General features: G+C 52.1%; 1 protein-coding gene across 1 annotated transcript in view; it reads right to left on the bottom strand.

Moving 5' to 3' along the window:
- The window catches only part of Fam107a (family with sequence similarity 107, member A), a 27,919-nt gene extending 22,894 nt beyond the window's left edge, over positions 1-5,025 (bottom strand). Inside the window, exon 1 of the mRNA XM_013010576.1 lies at positions 4,942-5,025. The gene's annotated coding sequence lies outside the window, so the exon portion shown is untranslated. The remainder of the gene's footprint in view (positions 1-4,941) is intronic.
- Positions 5,026-5,718: the final 693 nt, after the last annotated feature.

Below are 5,718 nucleotides of genomic sequence, written 5' to 3'. Positions count from 1 at the left end.
GGAGGAGGCTGCAATGCTTGGTAAGAAATGTATGCATTATCCTGCCCATGTAATTGTAACCCCTCTGTACAGTATGTTCACAAATAAAATAAAATTAAAAAAAAAAGAATTGCAAAACCATGGCCAGGGTGCCCATATCTCAGGCTTGTAATCCTAGGTACTCAGGAGGCTGAGATCAAGGGATTGTGGTTCAAAGCCAGCCTGGGTAGGAAAGTCTGTGAGACTCTCCAGAAGTGGAGCTGTGGCTCAAGCGGTAGAGCACCCGCCTTGAGTGAAAAAGTTTAGGGGACAGTGCCCAGGCCTTAAGCCTATCAGCCAAAATTGTTTTTGCAAAATGAGATTCCTCATTTTGAGTTGTGGGGTTTGAACTCACGGCCTGGCCCTGAGCTCTTTTGCTCAAGGCTAGTGCTCTACCACTTTGAGCCACAGCTCCATTTCTAGCTTTTGAGTGGTTAATTGAAGATGAGAGTTGCATGGACTTTCCTGCCTGTGTTGGCTTTGAACCATGATCCTCAGATCTTAGCCTCCTGAGTAGCTAGGATTATAGACCTGAGCTACTAGCGCTTGGCGCCTCCTGCCTTTTAACTAAATGAAGCCTCTGTGTTGAAGAGCCCCACACAGGTCCTGTCACAAAGGAAGAGCTCATTGAGTTGTGTCATGTACACCCTGTAAGGGCAGTCCAGGTAGCCAGCACCCAGCCCTCAGTGCTGTGCTAGTCCAACTTGTTCTAGTCCAACTTGTAAGTATAGGAAAACCTGAGGAGGCCTCCTCAGCTGGAGTTCTGGGTCATGTCCAAAGCCGCTGGGTGTGCTGAGAGTTCCAACCCCATTGGGGAAGTAGCCTGTCATGGCTACTTCCTGTCCTGCATCCAGCGCATCAGTGATGTGAGCATCACACAGATCACCTCTGAAAAGAACAAGATGAATGCCCAGAAGAGAGCTGTCAGGGTAGAGGGACAGGCTGGTCAAGAAGGAGAAAGTAAGCCAGGTGCAGCAGCTCACACCTGTAATCTCAGCTACTTGAGAGGTAAAGTAGGGGGATCATCGTTGGAGGCTGTCCTAGCAAAGTGCGTATAGTCCCTACCTGAGAAACAAACTGAAAGCCAGCAAAATGGCTGGTGTGTGTGTGTGTGTGTGTGTGTGTGTGTGTGTGTATGAGAGAGAGAGAGAGAGAGAGAGAGAGAGAGAGAGAGAGAGAGAGAGAGAGAGAGTATAAGCTTGAGGCCCTGGGTTCAATTACCAGTACCACAAAAAGAAACAGAGAAAGTGACATGGTTCATGCATGCCCAAGTGTATGGGAATTGGAGCCATTCAGGCTTGCATTTGAATCTCAGCTTGGTCCCTTCTTAGCCTAAGGGCAGTGTTATCCTCTAGAGCTCCAGTTTGCAAACTCCAGCCTGGCGCCAATCCCCAGTGCAATGTAGCCATGCCCATTTCCTGCAGGCAAATCCCCAGCCTGGAAGGTAGCCACGCCCATCGGCACAGGGCTTGGGAGCTACTTTGGGTCTGGGGCTTCCTGCTCTGGAAACCCATGTGGTTGTAGAACTCCTCTCCATGAGGTTTGGGGTTAGTACAGGAAGTGATACTTGCAAGGCTCTTAGGAAATACTTAGTACAGAGTTGAGGGTTGGGTGCCTGCATTCAGGGGCTGCCACACACAACAAGGCAGGTTGACGCACTGCACAAGGCCAAGGCTTCAACTCCTGGGCGTGAACCACCTGTTAGCTGCTTGTAGTAATTACTGTTAATAAATCCCATTCCTAGGCCAGGGCCAAGTTTTTGCACTCTCCTTCAAAACTACCTTGCTTAGGTCAGCGGACCTGAAACTCATCTGCGTGTTGGGACTTTAAAGCTATTAATCATGCTGGGCCCTGGTGGCTCATGCCTGAAATCCTAGCTGCCCAGGAAACTGAGAGCTGAGGATCCTAATTCAAAGCCAGCCCAGACAGACAAAGCTGAGAGACTCTTATCTCCACTTAACCAGCTAAAGGCTAGAAGTGGAGGTGTGGGTCAAGTGGTAGAGTGCTAGCCTTGAGGGAAAAAGCTAAGCAAGAGTGAGGCCTGGAGATCAAGCCCCAGTACCTACATGAAAACAAAGCAACCCTTACTGCCCAAATCACCACCACCACCGCCAACAACACAAACCCAAGCTGCCTTGCTGGGGCAGTGTGAGTGTGCAAGCCTGTGAAGGTCGTTGGTCTCGGCCATCTCTCACTCCTGGGGCTGAAGCTATTGCTGTGCTCAATGCCAGGCCTGGGGTCAATGGAGCTGCAGGTGGCAGCTAATCTGAGAGGCTTTCCAGTCAGTCTGCAGCCTGTGGGGCACAGGAGGAATCCAAGGGCAGGGGGGCCTCCAGGCACCCCGCACTCGATTGGTTCTGGAGATGCTGCAGGACTGCTAGATGCCCAGGGTGAGTGAGCTCACCAGGCAGCTGCCAGCTCCTGTGGGCAGGAGCCATGGTTAGGGTGGCAGCTTTGAAAGCAGACTCTGGTACCCTCTTGGGCACAGGAAGGAGAGGGACAGGAGGGGAGTTATGCTGATGGAGTTCCAGATTCTATCCATCCTGAGAACGGCAGTTGGACCCCAGGCTGTCAAAGGTCTTTGTGCAGTATTGAGGATTGAACTCAGAGCTCATTTGCTAGGCAAGTGCTCTACCTCTTGGGCCATGTCCCTAGTCCCTTTACTTCTACTGTTAATTTTGCTTGAGACAACTTCCTTCCTTCCTTCCTTCTTTCAAATAGCTGGGATTATAGGCATGTGCCACCACACTTAAACCTGTCTAAGATCTTAATGTCCTCCTCATCTTCTTCTCCTTTGGTGATTCTGTTTGTGTTTTTGGTACCATCCTAGATAACAAATGATAGATGACCTAGTAAAGCCAAGTGGTTAAATCATATGTTGTAGAGGGCACAGTCTGGGTTTGGCTCAAAGAATAGTCTTTTCTAGCTATGTGACCTTAGGAAAATAGCTTCTCTGAATCTTTGGCCACTGGGGATCATAGCTACACTCATTCTGTTTGGAAGGAGACGTGATATAATGTGCCTTGATCACTGAAGACAAATTGTTGTTCCTTCCTGGTGTGTGTGCCTGTGTGTGTGTTGCAATGAGCACTCAGGAAACAACTGATTTTACAGATGAGAAAATTCTTAGGCCCAGGGAGACCAAGACACACAGAAGATGGATGGACACACCAGGACCTTCAGACTCCAAATTCAGTGCTCATTCTACCATGCCATTGTCTGCCAGTGCACAATGCGCTTGTTGACAGAGTAGGTTCCCATCCTGTATTGTGTGCTCAAAAACAACCACAACAACAAATCCAGCACAGACGCAGCATAGCCCTCCCCCCAATCCCCTCCTCCCCCACTGCTAGATGGGAAAGTGAAGGCCTGCTAACTGGGGGACTACTAGTCTATTCCAGATACAAATGCTGGCTGGGGTGCCCTAGCCCACCCTGGCTGCTGAAGCCAGAAGCTATAGGCCTGGCAGCCGTGGGGCTGGTCTCTGGCTAGGAGAGGCCCAGCAGGTGGTCTTCCTCCTTGGCTCAGCATTTTGTAGAACAGCAGGAGAGGGGAAGGGAGGTTTGGGGAATAAGGCTGGCAAGAAGAAAAGCAGTGTTCAGCAAGGGGACAAGCATGGCTGACCCTCCTGGTCCCTCCCTCCCCAGGGGCTGTCAACCAAGGAACGGTGGGGCCACAGACGCCTCCTGGCAGCCTCTTACACCCACTAGTTCACTTGGGAGACCCTTGGCCATAAGTCCCGACTGTTATGAGAAGGGCTGAGGGGGCCTTTGCAGGTTCGAACCCATTCCACAGCAGAGCGCAGGGTGAGACACGAGGGCTTAGAGGGAGGTTGGGGACAGGGCTGGGTAGCTGAGCCTGGAGCAGGCGCCAGCAGACCTGGTACTCCTGCTGGTGCTGGGGAGATCACCACCCACACTGCTCCAAGGCTGCCAGGCCTGGGCCAGCGCGCCTCCAAACCAAAGCCACGCAGGTTTGGCTGCAGTTTTAAAAAGAGACCTACTCCGTTCTCTAGTACCTGATTTCTTTTCTTTTTTTTTCCCTTCCCTTTCCCTCCCTTCCCCCCCCCCTTTTTGTGCCAATGCTAGGGCTTGAACTCAGGACCTGAGCATCATCCCTTAGTGTTTTTGCTCAAGGCTGCCACTCTACCACTTGAGCCATGGTGGCTTTTTGGTGATTAACTAGTGATCAGAGTCTCACGGGCCTGGGCTGGCTTTAAACCACACTCCTCAGATCTTAGCCTCCTGAGTTGCTATTGCAGGTGTGAGCCACAGATTTCTGATCTGATCCCAGACCTGTACTGGAATGTGCTAGAAAAGTCAAGTTTACCAGAAAGACAGGTTCTGTGTTAACCTTCACGCACTCCCGCCTAAATTGTACTACACATCTATCTAGCCGCCATGTCTCATGAAACCCTCACAGGGCTGGAAGGGGTGGGGTGGGGTACTGTCTCCCCTCCTTTGTCACGTGAAGACAAGGCTCAGAGAAGGCTTCAGATTTCCCCAGGTCACACAGCTGGTGAATGCAGGTGCTAGAATCTGAACTGAGCACCCCCCCCCCCGCCAGCTGTCACTCTGTGCCTTTTTATCTACAGGTTCGAGGCCCTCCTCCTCCATGATGCTGAGTGACAGGTGAGTCTGGACCCTGGGGGGCTTCTCAGAAGCCAATCCTTCACAGGCATGCAGGCCCCTCTCAGGGTGCCCACATCGGCTCCAGCCAGTGCCCAGACCCAGAGTGGCAGCAGGTCACCCCATATCAGTTCACCCACATGGGGACAGAGTCCAGAGAGCTGAACTCAAAAGGCACGGCTCCCTGACTTGCAGCCCCCCCCCCCAGCCCCACAGCTGCCCTCCCTCCTTCCCCGACTCCCTCCTGGGCTAGCACCCAGCCCCAGAGCAGGTGACAGAGTTGCCAGGGTCTTACTTCGCAGCCGGGTCCTCAGGAAGGAAAGTCAGGAGAAGTCACTGCCGGGTGGCTGGGCTGAGCACTCCAGCAACTCCCCGCCAGCAGGGTCCGCCTCCAAGGGGCGGTTCTTAAACCCCTGGGGATAGGGAGGCAGCTTCGCATTCCTGTTTATTCTGGTATCAATAAAAAGGAACTGTTGCTATAGTAACGGCTATTTCGCTTGGTACTCAGCCACGATGTGGGACACCATGTCCAAGCCACCCGTTTGAGAGGCACAAATAAATACCCACTTGCTCAGATGGATGCGGACTTAGGAACATGCCAAGCTTTGTTCTGAGCCAGCCCCATGGGGGCAGGGAGAGGGGAGGGGGAGGCATTTCCCCTGTTTCTGATGGCAGGGTCAGGCCACAGAGGATTCCAGAACATGGAGGGGAAGCCAGGCTTCCGGCTGTGGTGATGAATTCCTCAGGACAAAATGTCTCTTGGGGTGCAGTGTGTGTGTGTATGGGTTGGAGAGGGGAGGCAGGAAAGGAGCTATATAGCACTGACTCAGTGCTCTGTCAGCTGCTAACGGATGGAGAACTTGTATGTGTATGGAGTTAACTGGACTTGAACTCCAGACCTAGGAGCTGTCTCTTAGCTTTGTTGCTCAAGCCTGGTACTCCACCACTTGAACCTCAGCTTCTACTTCTGGCTTTTTCGTGGCTAACTGGAGATCACTGTCCCTTAGATTTTTCATACTTAGGCTGTGGTTTTGCACCGTGATCCTCAGATCTCAGCCTCCTGAGTAGCTGA

Source organism: Dipodomys ordii, unplaced genomic scaffold, assembly GCF_000151885.1.
Source record: "Dipodomys ordii isolate 6190 unplaced genomic scaffold, Dord_2.0 Scaffold12, whole genome shotgun sequence".
NCBI classification, from domain to species: domain Eukaryota; kingdom Metazoa; phylum Chordata; class Mammalia; order Rodentia; family Heteromyidae; genus Dipodomys; species Dipodomys ordii.
The sequence above is the reverse complement of the archived record's forward strand: the minus strand, read 5'-3'. Positions and strand labels throughout refer to the sequence as shown.